This window comes from Diadema antillarum, unplaced genomic scaffold, assembly GCF_040938485.1.
Source record: "Diadema antillarum isolate AM-2024a unplaced genomic scaffold, OU_Dant_1.0 scf00000072, whole genome shotgun sequence".
NCBI classification, from domain to species: domain Eukaryota; kingdom Metazoa; phylum Echinodermata; class Echinoidea; order Diadematoida; family Diadematidae; genus Diadema; species Diadema antillarum.
In genome coordinates, this window is record NW_027270961.1 from 1991927 (window position 1) to 2004852 (window position 12926).

General features: G+C 37.4%; 1 protein-coding gene across 1 annotated transcript in view; it reads right to left on the reverse strand.

The window, feature by feature from the left end:
* LOC139717149 (uncharacterized) overlaps positions 1–12091 on the reverse strand; it is a 52391-nt gene extending 40300 nt beyond the window's left edge. The window contains exon 1 of the mRNA XM_071628650.1: positions 12021–12091. The gene's annotated coding sequence lies outside the window, so the exon portion shown is untranslated. The remainder of the gene's footprint in view (positions 1–12020) is intronic.
* Between the last annotated feature and the right edge of the window lie 835 nt (positions 12092–12926).

The window sequence follows — 12926 nt, forward strand, 5'->3', positions numbered from 1 at the left end:
TCTGTACATGCAGTTGATCTACCTTGACCTACAGTGCATAATAACAGTGTCTGTTTGAGGTTTTTTTTCACACTCTCTTTAGTCATAGCTCTCAGGATGTAAGACACACAGGTGTTAAACAGTGAATACAATTTATACCCTTGGCAGTGTTCAGTCAATACAGGTCTACACATACACAAAGCTACATGTATGGAAATCATATTATCATTGTAATTTTACTGAGCACTGTTGTTGTTGGTATGCCTAACTACACTAATCATCATTCCCAGAGATCAAAAGTAATTGACTATAAACAATGTATCCTATACAAAATTGTCCAGTGTCGTTACTAAAGATGGTAAACCTAGACTAAACTTGACAATCCAGTAAAATGGCCTCATAATTCAACAAATATGGATGTAGCACATAAGCAGAGAATTAAAATTTGTCACATCAGATTAGAATTTTAGCAAACAAGTGATTGGTAACCACGGCATCAAGGACAACTAGTAAATTTTCAAAAAGTCATAAAAAATCAAACACACATCGTAAAATTTGCTTTATGCTATACACTATCAAAATTTTGATTGATCAAACATACTATAGACCAAGAGTCTTTGCTGTTGTTGTTTTTGTTGTTGTTAAACAAGACACAATTTTTCTCCTCTCTGCTCATATTTCAGTCAGACACAAAGCCTGGTCTGTCACTCAGTGCTACTCAACTCAACTGTTCTGTAGTCAACTGAAACAGCTCATTTGCATAAAATTTGCATGCTACCATAATCATACTTACAAAGTGGCAGGCACTTACAACATGTCTAGATGCATACATACACACATGTCCATGTGTGATCAGTGTAATAAATATTCCAAACAGTGCCAAGTCCTAAACCCAGTACATTGCACAGAGACAGAGCAGATGTTATTTTATCCCAAATGACTCACGGAAAACATGATGTGATAAGCGTGTAGGTAGCATGCTTTTACAATTGAGGAATTTCAACATTCCTCGTCCTGCTCTGAAATACACGGCATTCCAGAGTGTGGGTAAAGTGTGTGCAGTAAAGTGTGTGCAGTGAAGTGTGTAGTCCAACAAGAATTGGTAGGGCAAGCTTCATATTAAAGGAGCTGTACAGTTCTGGTTGAGATGAGGATTTACAGTTGTAGCTTTTAACGTTTTTTGAGATATTCAGAAACCACTCTATGAGATGTCAAAGAGAATGCAATTCTAAGGGGAATCAAAAGTTTATTTCATGAAAATTGATTTTGAAATGGCTGAGATATCCAAAAACAATGTGAAACAAAGATATCCTAATAAAAGGCGTGGCCTGTCGCCTTTTATTATTATCACTTTTATCACTTTTTTGGATATCTCAGCCATTTGAAAAACAATTTTTGTCAAATGCACGTTTAATCCTTCTTAAAATTACATGCTCAAGTTTTCATATTTCACTAGAGGTTTCTCATTATCTCACTTAGAAATGTTATAAACCTGAATCCTCACTTCAACCAGTACTGTACAGTCCCTTTAACTACACTGGGTAATGAAATATTATGCTTGTATTTTGCAATATGCTGTTCTTTTTTTAGGAAATATCTGCATGACTTGTGTCACACAATGGTGTAATGTTTCTATAACATTCATACTGATGAATGAATCGGTATGGCAAGATGCCCAGAATGATTCAACAATCAATCATGCCATTTGTTTGCAGGGGTTCAGGGGAGTTTACAGCACAGCACTCCTTGACGTTGCAATCCAAATCATTTACATTTTACTTCCCTGGTGTTAATTCCTACCGACACACTTCAAATGAAAATACAAAACACCAGATATAAAAAATAGTGATTTATATAATCCTGAGATATCACGGGTGTGTTTATCACCAAACTCACTTCTGGCATAGAATTAAGGTTTCCAAACAACTTTCAGGGAGCTTTGGGCAGATGATAAACTCAAAGCTGTTTTGATAATGGGCTTAGAAGCGCCTTACTGAAACTCTAAAAAAAGTGCGATCTCAAACGTGTTTGCACAAGAAATGCGATTCTGCACAGATGATAAATGCAAAGTCATTTTGAACATGTTTATAGCTTGGACCTATCCACGCTAACTACATGATTTCTGCTAATCAGGTCAAACAGTGCAATGGAGCTGCGCAGTGCATGCAAAGGCTTTTCAGATCGCGATTCTCAACTTGCTACATTTATCATCTTTCTCTCAAATTGAGAGGAAGGCCTTGTCGTTTTGATAGTGAATATTGAAACATGTATCATGAGAAAGATAATAAAAGCAGCCTATGTTCTTTACAAATCCCAAATGCATGGGGTGAAAACTTTTATGAATTTTGAGAGGGATTAAACAGTATGACTCTGTGAAACACATGTACAGTAACATGACAAAAACATCTAGACAGACATGTTCAAGAGACCCAGAGTGCAAAAACAAAAACAGTCTCAACTATAGCATTAAATAGATAAACAAATTCAAAAGGTCAATCCTCTTTATACATTCAACTGTGCTCAGATATTCATTGATCTGCTGTTTTTACAAGACTGAACAATCTCCTGTGGGGGTGAATTCTACCTAAAGTCTTCAGATATCCTGATACAAGCTACACTATTTAAGTTTGAAATACAGTCAACCTCGCCTAAGTCGAATCTATTGGGACTGGCGAAAACACTTCGACTTACGCGAAATTCGACTTCCGCGGAAGTCGAATTTTTCTTCGACTTGTATTTCCAGACGAATTTTCATAATGCAGTGTCTTATCATGTTTTTAGTGGCCGTGAAATTACAGTAGACGGTAGTATTATGTTGTAATTAGTATTTTTGTTTTGTTTACGTTTTAGAAAAGAATCTTGGAGCTCAATCATTGGACTGTGATAATCGAAATGCGTTGCACGTAATTTCTGCAAAAGATCGCGAAACGAACGCGGGAGTTCGGGGCGCCATTATTTGTTCGGGGATGTTTTTACTTCGGTAAGAATTTGAATTAGATATATATATTTTTTTTTTTCAATGAACTTTTCCACACAATGCGTCATGATCTGGTCGTGATTTGCTTTTGAAAATGTCTTTACTGTCTCGACATAGCGCTTGACCTTCGCCAGACGTGCGCGATGTTTGCAAAATCTTCGTGAAACATCGAACAGACCACGAAGCTTCTTCGGAGAATGTCTCCTGCATGTTTCCCGATATTCTCCGATAAATTTTTATAATGCAGTGTCTTTTTATGTCTTTATTGGCAGTTGAAATACAGAAGACGGTATAGCAATACGTATAGTATTTAGTGTTTTTTGTTTTGTTTTGAGTTTTAAAAAATCGAGAAACTTAAGTTATTGGACTGTAATAATCGAAATGCGTTTCATGTATAACGTCAGCGGGATCATTCGACATTTATTTTAGCATCTTCCGTAGCTGAATGTTATTGCTATTTATTTTCGAACGTAAAAGTAAACATCCGGCATTTATTTTATCATCGTACGGACTTGAATACTATTGTTATTCATTTCCGAACGTCAAAGCAAACATCAAACGTTAATTTCCGCTGCACCATCGAACGCATCATTTCGAAATTCAGCATTTCGGCATCTTCCGGAGCCGAATGTAATTGCTATTTACTTTCGAAAGTAAAAACAAGCATCCGACATCTATTCTATTTAATCATGGTACAAATACGGTGTTGAATATTATTGTTATTCATCTCCGAACGTCAAAGTGACCATTCGACATTTACTTTTATGGAATAGCATCTTCCTGAGCTGAATGTTATTGTTATTTTCTTTCGAACGTAAAAGCAAACATCCGGCAGTAATTTTATCATCGTACGGACTTGAATATTATTATTATTCATTTCCGATCGTCAAAGTAAACATTCGAAATTCATTTCAGCATCTTCCGGAGCCGATTGTTATCTTTATTCATTTCCAAACGCAAAATCAAATATCTGACATTAATTTCAGCATCGTACGGAGCTTAATCTTACCGTTATTCATTTCCAAAAGTATGAGCAAAGATCCGACATTCATTTTAGTATCATACGGAGTCGAATGTTACCGTTATTCATTTCCAAAATTAAAAGCAAACATCTGACATTTATTTTAGCTTCTTACGGAGCCGATTGTTACCGCTGTTCATTTCCAAAAGTAATGGCAAACATCCGACTTTTTTCGCGGGCCACCAAAATCTTCATTTCTGAAATTTTGGTTTTTAGTTGTTTTTGGTTGTTCTTCTCAGCTGGACATCAAGGATACAAGGGATATTAGGGTTAACTTGTATTCGACCCTTGGGAGTATTTTATTACAAAAGTAGTGGTTTTTTTCCTTCGCTTATTTATTGAAGAATGAAAGAATGCTTCACTCAATGTTTGAATGACGTGCGGGAAAAAAAAAAACTTCGACTTGTGCGATGAAAATTACATGTATTTACACAAATCTGGACTCGAAATTATCTTCGACATAGGCGAAATTCGACTTGTAAAACTTCGACTTGTGCAAGATTATTTTAAAGAAATAAGTAAAGAGAAAATCAGGACTTTTCTGGAGCTTCGACTTGGCCGAGTTTTCGACTTATGCGAGGTCGACTTAGGCGAGGTTGACTGTATGTAAGCAAGCAGAGGAAAGAGGTGACTCCGTTATCCCTTCAACTTCCTTGTCTGGGTGCAGAGACCTTGAGTGCCAGAAACCCAAATCCACTTGGCATGATGTTCAATGAGAGATTAACGCAACGGCAGTCTTGCGCCAACATGAGACATGAGTTAATACCAGATTAGAGAATATCCCCGAAGTGCTGCAAGAAGAGCTTGGTGGATCTCTTGGATATGCTGGATCCTGTACTTGTTACCAATTGAACAAGGAAGTTGAATGCCATGAAATGGATATTTCCCAGCTCCCATAACCTCCTTTAGGAACCTGCTAGTGCTAGTCCTGCTCTCACTCTTACAGCTGTACCTCTTTTATTCTTTCCTTCTGCAAGTTTTTAATAGTGCTCCAATACCCTGGAAATCAAATTTGTGTACAGCTAGAATACACAAAGAAGCCAGCCACAATTCACCCAAGACAGCCCCTGAAAGTATAAATCGGATCGTATCTACAGCTACAACAATTTGGCACTTGTGTTTCCCGCGTTTAAGTTCTGCTCTGTATTAAAGCCCTGGTACTGATGTGCGCACATTCTAGCTATACGTGCGTACGTTTTTACAAATAGTATAATGTATCAAGATTCTACAATATGTCGATCGGCTGGCTGACTGAGCGCATGCACTGCATATCACTATCGTTCAAGACGTATTTGGAAAAACATATCGATAATGCGATTGTTTGATCGAAAGCACTGGGTGATAAACTAGTCTATCTCACATCATTTTTGTTTTTGTATACTCCTTAAATTTTACATTTAAACCCCAATAAATACAAATCGGATTGTCAAAAAAAGTTTAATATTTTGCAGAGGGCATGTCTCAAGTATATTCCACAAATATAGCAAACATAATACTCTGGTTATTGGTACACTTTAATCACCCATCATTTTGCTATGAAATTTAATTCCTTTTTCCATGTCCTTTTTTCATCCTTCCATTCCTTTTTCTCCCAGTTTTGGAATGGACACTCCACTAAGAGATTAAAGAGCGACCTCGTAACCAGGAAAGCTGGTCTGTATGGTATGCAGATCCCATTGAAGACACCTTGGCCACAGCAAAAAAGTTAATCAATTGTATGCAAGTTTCAATATTTGCAACTGACAAAAAACAAAGTATACATTGTAGAGCCGACAGGGTTGTAACTGACCTGTTGTCCTGGTATAAATTGCAATTACTGTAAATTTGGCCTGTAAATTGTCATCTAGATACTTTGACAAAGAAAAAAAAAAAGAAATTTCACTTAATATTTTACAGAGTTATGAGTATATATCACTCATCAATTTTTCATCCTCCACACTCCTCATTTCACTTGGTTAAAAGCTTCCTACATCAGAATGAACGTGTCCACAATCAACATTCAAAGCACATGATCTATTAAAAGGTCTTTTTGAATCTACGCTGATGATCTATAAAATAACAATTACATCACTGAGCTATATTCATATATTCACACTCACTGTGATGCTGCTATTAATTGATTATGGCCTTGCCTGAAACACATCACAATTTAATAATATGACAGAAACAGTGATCACTTGCATTCTGTTCACAGGTCTTTGAGAAGCAGTTTTTGGGCACATTTTCAAAGTACTTGCTACTGTATAAGCAGTTATTTTTGCATACAGATATTTTCATGAATGAAGAGGACAGAGACATTTTTTTTTTTTTTTTGCGAGATGTTGTTTTTGTGAATTGACACTACGGCAATAGTACAAGCAATGTTACCCTAGCATATGGGGACATTTTTGTGTGTTGTTAATTTCGCAAACCCTCATGAAAATAACAGCAATTTTACTCTGTACATAGACAACTTCACATTGGTGCAATGTTTATATACATACAAAAAGGATGGTTTGAGTATCAGTTTCTGTAAAGCAACAAAATATTCAGTACAAAACTGTAATTTTTGCCCATATTATTCCTTCAGTATTTCCCTAGGTACCTACAAAAAAAAAAAAGAGCTGATAACATCAAGATAATAACTTCAGAGTCAACAAAGTACATTTCACTCTCCAAAAAAAGTTTGATCTACACATAACTACAATCGGCAAACAAAAGGTTAGCAAATTTCATCAGAATTTGACATAAAGTAACAGAGTCATTGGTGAGTTTGGTCTCAATCGTTTTACATTAGTCTACCTCAGTTTTCTCTCACAAACACATGATGTACCAATACAGGCTCATGAAATGTGCCAAACTGCAATCAATAACAATGAATATAATCAGTGTCAATCATTCTGTGATCAATATGTAACAAATTTATCTTCGGTAAGACACGCTCACGAGTGCCATTAATCTGATGAATTCCTTATTGGCTCTGAAGCAATGAATCCAAGTTTCACTCAAGATTCCATTGTCCAAATCTCACGCACCTCCAAGAGAACAAAGGTATCAAAAACAATAGCCCACAACCCCATAAAATTTGTAGATCTTGGCAAATAGTGTGCTTTGTTCTACACTGCACAGTCATTAGAAAAACAATTCCATAGGCACGTTAGATGCCGCTGCATCTAAGTTAAATTGTAAGTTAGGTTCTTTCAATAGATCTACAGTTACCAAAGAACATGTCTTCTAATTTTAAGTCCATAATCTTATGTGCACTCTACTATTGAAGTACAGCACGTATTGATCAATCTCACCATTGGAAGGTTACAACAAATGATCTAGGATTGCATCTTCTACCCACAAAAATGAATCTCTTACTGTACTTTCCTCTTCACTGACTGTCTAACATTTGAGACATCTTTTAAAAGAATACAAGGTATAAGTGATAGTAATATTTTTGTTTGAAACCTACACATAAAATGACCCTTACAGTTATCCATTAGCATTAATCAGCATTGATTAGCATTGTTAGCATTTAATAGCATTACACCATTCTCTCTCCATTTATCTCTTTCTCTATCTTCATACATAATATCACATGTATACAGAAACATATCTTTTAAATAGGACTTCACTACCAAAATTGTTCGCAATATGTACATGTACATGGCTCCCCCTTTATGATAATAACACAAAATTTGCCCAGAAAACACAAATGTGAGAAAAAGAGTTTTCATCATTAACTGCTTACCCAGGGCCATCAAATACAAAGTACTGTATGTGCAGGGCTCGACACTAAGGGTGGCCCGGGGCCACCAAAAATGAAAGTCGGGCAACCAAATTTTTTTTTTAAGTATGTCAATAAATTTGTAACTTTTTGCGCCGGAAATGCATAAATGCTGCAGTGAGTTAATGTTTGTTTTTGTTTTTGTTTTTCGGGCCACCAAATTTTTCTCTCGGGCCACCAAAAATTTAAAATTGATGATTTTGGTGACCCAATCGGGCCACCTAAAAATAAAGTTAGTGTGGAGCCCTGGTATGTGCAATACAGCAATGGACAGCAGTGAAAGCTGGAGAGCAATAGGGTAATTACTGTAAAACCACAATTTTTACCATGCATTCTAATTTTGCAAATTTCGCGAAAGCCAAGATCCACGGAATTTAAATGAACACGAAAGTTCTTGTCGATACAAAGTGAAATGCATTGGATGCCATTGGCAATTTGCTCAAATTTCATGCCACAATTATTTCTTGCTTTACAGTATGAGGTAGAGGCATGCTGGCATATATGTTTGTGTATATTTGTAACAACTTTTTCAAACTTTAATCTCACCATGCAAATGTACAAACATTGTATGCATCCATCTCTGGCCCATCATGCATTAAACCTGGCATGGTTGTGCATTGGGATAAGAAGTTCAAGGGTCATGTTTTTACACCATGGTTGCATCTTAATCATCAAATAATATTTTGGGGTTTGTTTTGTGTTGTTTGTATTTATTCAATTATTTCTTTTTTAATTCTTGACTGCAAGGTCTCCATGGTCAAAATTATGTTGATTTTGTTTGAGAAAAGTTTTAGTTTCTGGGTGAAAGCAAACTCAAGTTTCTATTACAGCAAAGGACAAGGTCTAAACAAAAGTGGCATTTTTGCCCTAGAAATATTATAAAGGTTTTTGGAATGTTCATGGTCTAGGAGAGAGGTTGTGATGTCATTTCACCATCAACTGACAAAATTACCAAATACATGTACATGAAAACATAAACCCTTGTAAGTATGTGGTTACAATTAAGTTGACTCTGAACTTAAAGAGTCAGTTGATTTAACTGAAGTGAAACAAGGGGACAAAACCACATCCCTGCATTACTATACCTGTACATGGTAATTGAAAAACATGGAGTTAAAATAATAATAAAAATAATAAATGAATGAAATAAATTACAGGTAAAATATAACACATTCTATCTGAGTGCATTAACCTGATAACATGCTGAAAATAAAAAGCTTGCTAATGGATTGAATGCACCGTTAAACAAGCTAAAAAATGCACAGGGTAATGTTTATTCTTGGATTACAGCTCATGCAATGGGGTTAAAAGATCAGATGTAAGGTTGCCAGTATAGTATAAGGGAAAATCTTCACCCCTAGAGCTTCCAGGGCCCTTGAGCAAACCCCTGCTACCCCATTGATAGAGCACGTAAATCTACTGAATGGCAAAGACGTGTTAACACTAATCATGTGTATTACTAATGAGGATTTTCTTCAATTCTTTTTCCTCCTGTTTCCTCAGGTCATTCACCTGTATTCCCTTAATTTCTCTCGATTTGTATTCATGTTCGAATGTTCCAGCATATTGCGCCCCGTCCCAATCGTACTTTTGATTTGATATGCAAGAAAGCCATTGCGCGAGGGTGGTTGATCTAAAAATAGGTGGTCGATGAGCAGACTATTTCTAGTAGATTTTAACTTTAGGGGAATTAGAACTAACGTTAGGCCTACTTTTGCACCTGACTGGGCCTTTTCATGAATGAGTGACATGGCCCTTGGCCTTAGCCTTGCTGCAAAATAGGCACCTTGTCACAAACTGGAATGATTAGAGGTCTGGAATCAAACAATCAAACATTGTGAGAATCACACCTTTCAGAAGACATTGGCACAAATGCTAGATACATAACGACAGTAACGTTAGAATGTGTCGAGGAGAGAGGGATAAACTATGAGAATCACTAGTGGTTCCAACGTCGATTACCATTACGTAGCCCCTACCTAAAGTCGCCAGACATTCACATCGCATGTAACGCGCACCGCGATCGGAGATCAGCTGGGGCGACGGCTTTTCTTCGCTCTCAAAAGACATTCCTTTTCAAACGCGATGATGCACAATGCATCCTACATAAACATTGAAGCATGTGTACTTTCTTTTTTATATAAACACACGCACTAATAATACGTGGCTCGCTATGGGCGGCGAACTAATTCAGTGCCAATCGTTAGTTCGCCAACCCGGGAGTGCACAGGAAATACACGCAAGTGGTAATCTATACGGTAATTGACGTTAGATGTCTAACATTAGAATGTCTTGAGGAAAGAGAGATCAAAATTAAAACCACTTTTTATGAGAATCACTAACTCACTGTTGATACTAAATAGAGACAGAGAGTTCTAACATTCTTCATGAAATCAATAAAACGGCAGGTGCTTCACTTTTAATATTCTTCACAAAATTAATAATCGAAGTGGCTAAATCGTGATATCAGTCCCCTCTTCTTGTTCTGCGTGTGTTCTTCAATATGTGCAAAGTTTATGGAGGTTCTGGATCTGGATCTGGATGAATACGCTGAAAAACTCTGGATAGAGTATCACTCAGCACTGTGGTGTGATGCGCAGCTAATCACAATGGAGGCGACGATGGAGCGCTTCTTTAAATGTATCAAATTTGTGAATCTGTTTAATATTACTCAGCAGATTATTCCAATCCTTCACTGTTCTATGGAAGAAGGAGTTAGCGAGAGCAGTTGAAAATCCGTGTGAAGTAGAATAATTATCAGGATGATATTAACTTCGGGATGTCATACCTCTCGGTGCTCGAGCAGGGCTGATATAATCCTCGCGCTTTAAATCAATGTTGCCTTGCTTTATCTTATGAAATGTCGATAGCCTTAAATGCTTGCGTCGTTCTGGGAGTGGATGAAGTTTAAGATCCTTTATCATTCCGGAGACAGAAGACTGCCATTTATAATCATTACAGATGAATCTGGCTGCTCTATTTTGTATGGTTGGGTGTTCATAATACCGGACACCTAACGTTTTTCTATCAATAGAAACGTGAAAAATCTCACAATTTGCCTGAAATTTTACTCACGTGTGGAGAAAATACTCCGGGTTCACAAGCGCGCACTGAAAATGCGATCTGAGGTACGCGCTTTTAGATGGCGGCTTCGAACGCGTGGGGTGTCATTTTTTCCGCACTCAGTTGCCCTGCTCATTTCAACCGACCACCCTGACAATACGTATAAAGTGCACTTAAATGCGTTTTTTCGACAGGCCGCTGTTTTTTTCTAGCCGTCATTTTTTCCCCAATAATATTTGAATATATTTTGAATCCTTCGATATTACTTTTGAAGGACTGTTTGATGAATTTGACTTGATTTTCATTAGGAAACTTTTCATCGTAATTGAAATAAATTAGATGAGTCGGTTTGTTTTTTCACATTCATTTCTCGTTTCTGCATCAACTCGTACGGTCGTAGCGGGCGACAAAATGTTTATGTCATGTGTATGTGTAACGTGTGTGCACGATCACACAAGCGGCGGTGACAATTTTGCGAGTCAGCAAAGGTAGGCCTAGTTATATGTAGTTACACGATAAACTTTATTCGATTTTGCTAAATTTCGGTAATTTAGAGGGAATACTTAGTTGTTTTCGCCACATTTTACTCGGTAGCGTAGCCCAGTGAAGAATCGAACACCGTTGCGCGTAGTCCCATGCGTACATTTTCTTTCTGTACGCGCAATGCCATTATAATGCGCGGTCGGTCGTTATAGACCCGGTCGGTGGGTTGAACACCTACCATACTGCTTGAATCTTCGAGATGTTACATTGAGTGAGTTGAAAGCAGTCACCGGTTATGATGAAATGAATGGCGGTGAATGGAGTGGTGGACTATTTCACAATAATGCCATCCAAGCTTCTACAGAGAATTCCTGACCATGAAAAGCATGATATAAAATTACTGGAGTACCTGGTAGGTATTGCATGAACTGTGTGACCTGTGTGTGTCACCGTTTTCCCGTACAGTACGACGGTTTTACTCCTATGCCGCAGCACTCTAACAGTTACACGTTATCCAAGGCTGGCAAGAGGTCCAGCAGAACAGAAGCTACACATTTTGGGATAGACGTTCAAGCCGAACTAACACTACTCGTACTAAGCTAACAAGACCTACTCAAGAGTCTCGATATTGAAAATCAATATTTAGGCATACATAGCGAGGCTAAAACGTTCATCGTTGAATGTTCTCTACGAAAGGTGGGCATTAATGAAAAACTTTAGGTACAGAAACTGAGACAACATACCACTGGCATCGCCTTCCTACTCCCAGCAAAGGTAAACAGTCGCCATTTATTCTCAACACTCCGGTTCCTCCCTACCGCAAGATGGCGCCATTCTACAACCACTGAGGTGCAGTGATAAATCGCCCACTGCTCGATATTGTCCAATGTCCACTTGTTACAGTACAGTATCAAACTTTGAAGGAGGTCTGAAATGTACACCTCTCTGGACTCACAGGTGCAGTTGCAAACTAATTTTGGTGAAGTAAGAATGATGGGTGAAATTTAAAAAGTGATCCGAACTCCCAAGCCGAGTGGATATACTGTTGGCAATTGGGGGGTGGGGGGGGGGGGGGGGGGTGCCTGACATGAAAATCATATAATTTCATTTACCAGTGGTCGTTGCCAGCACTCGTGCTATTGATGTCTTGGATCTGTCTGAAGGATCTATAAAAGAGTTTGCTAGAACAAACAAACACATTTTGCTCTGAATATTGATCATATATAATAATGATGATTCAAAGATTATAATGAAACATTTCATGATAAAGTAGTACATAATGCTCTACGGTCATGGCAGGAACAAAACGAAAAGGAAAGCAAATCTGAAATGTTTCTTTTTGCTTAAGCAAGGCTTTGAAGTGCTGTTCTCACAAGAAACTACAATTGCACAATATTATTCACTTCATGGCATATCTTCCAGCAAAAAGAGGAATTGTCTTTATTTTCAAATCATCTAGTGAATTCTTACATGTTAATGAACCGCCATATGTAAAAGTAGTACACCCATTCTTCATTTTCGAAATGCTGTGCAGCTTTGATGAAATGAATATAACATTTCGATACCAACCCTGCAGATTGGTGATGCTTGATTTGTGCCGTTCTTTCCTCATTTCTTATCCAGCATGAATTTGTCAATACTGTAATCAG